Genomic DNA, 1982 nt, shown 5'->3' with positions numbered 1-1982 from the left:
TTCCCAGCTGCCAGTAAGGTACTGGGTCCTCAGAGGAAGCTAAGGCCGCATTGGGGTGAGGCCCTCACTTCATCAGGTGACTAGCACCTGCCCACACCACACCATGTCCTCTGTCTCAGAGCTCTCCTGATTTACTAGGTCCTTATCCTGCACCACAGCACTGAGGGAATGGTGGAAGAGGATAAGATCCACGCCCTCATTAAAGCAGCTGGTGTAAATGTTGATGGTTTCTGGCCAGACTTATTTGCAAAGGCTCTGGCCAGTGTCAATATTGGGAGCCTTATCTGCAGTGTAGGGGCTGGTGGACCTGCTGCCCCAGAAGCTGGTGTGCACCAGCAGGAGGTCCTGCTCCCACCACTGCTGCTCCAAAGGAGAAAGGAGATGACAAGGGCTTTTGACTAATAAACCTCTTTTGTAACACAGTCAATAAAAAGCTGAATCTGAAAAAAAATACACCCAGAGAAATGGAATGGAAATAAATAAATTAAAATATTATCTGTGGACTTAGTTGTGAGTATTAAGGAAAACTTCATGGATTTTTAAGACAATTCTTGCAGAAATTCTCATGTTGCCATTATAGACTGTTAAGTGGAATAAAAAAATAGGAGTATAAAAGTCTTGATTGAAAATCTCAAGGTTTCCTTGCCTACCCTTTGCATTTACATAACACTTTATATTCCACATTATGTCATTCGGTTCTCCTAACTGTCCTGTGAGGTTGGCAGGTCAAGTATTATTATCTGCAGGTCTTCCATATGAGATAATTGAGGCCCAGAGAGGTTAAGTGACTTGCCCAAGGTAACCCAGTTAGAAAGCAATAAATAAAACCAAGATAAAAACTCATATCTTCTCTTCTAGTCACACACTTCCCTCTCCCCTGCTCTCCATTGTTCTAAACCAGTGGTTGGCAAACTCATTAGTCAACAGAGCAGCAAACCGCGGCTCATGAGCCGCAGTTTGCCGACCACTGCTCTAAACTATTGTGTTGAGAAATTAGAAAAGAGAAGACAGTGATTGTGTTCTTCTGAGAGCCATTGGAGTACACTCCTATTAGTGCCGGACAGCTCTGAAGTCATGGATTGCCCCTGTGAGGTGATGAGATTGTACTACATAGAGCTTGCCCATTGTTACCATGTGATTTTCAATTAAGAAGAAAATCAAAAGTATCCCAGTGTCATGGTCATAACCTGAAGGGTTCAGACGAGCTACCAGCTGCATACAAATCAGGGAAGAATAATCATTTATCTGAGTGTGCAGACTGCAGTCTTCCGAAAGAAATGGTCTCTCACACTTGCGACCTAGCTATTTGGTTTTTCATGCCATGGATGCTGTCATTTGTGAATTAGCTCTTTAATTTGGTTTCGACTCTTGGGAAAACTTATTTCAGAATCTTCATTGAACAATTGCTGCAATGATACAGAGTATGAAAGTGTATGTGAGAATGGAACAAATGAGAAGTTCATTAGGAAGGCTGTTGTGGAAAGTCCAGAAAGTCCAGAAAGCTCTGGTTTTACAGATAAGCTGATGGACCAGCTCTCTAACCTTCCGCAAGTCATGGCTCCTCAGTGTCATAATTCATAAAGTAGGGCTATTAATCTCAATTGCACAGAGTAGTGAAGCTAAAAATGAAATTCACATGCTATAAGGTATAGATTTGCTTAATATATTTTGTCTTGTTTTATTTCAATGTAGTGATATAGAAACAGTTTTCTAGAATAGCATTGTCTGGGTACTTTAAGAGATTCTCAAAGCACCTTACTGTGAGAAAAGGGGACTTCATGAAGGAAATGTGAATGCTGCCATGTCATATGCTCATATGAACTGGCCACTGAGAAGGCCATGAAGGAGCCACATGGAAAATGCTGTAAATGAGCCTGTTAATCAATACAGCAGCTACCTAGGTATTATAGTTGATCAGAATAGAAAGGGTAAGAAGTAATCATCTTCGGCATATTGTATTGAAGATAAGGATATACCCATCT

This window comes from Plecotus auritus (assembly GCF_963455305.1).
Source record: "Plecotus auritus genome assembly, chromosome: 4".
In the NCBI taxonomy this organism is placed as follows: domain Eukaryota; kingdom Metazoa; phylum Chordata; class Mammalia; order Chiroptera; family Vespertilionidae; genus Plecotus; species Plecotus auritus.
Note: the sequence above shows the minus strand (reverse complement) of the source record.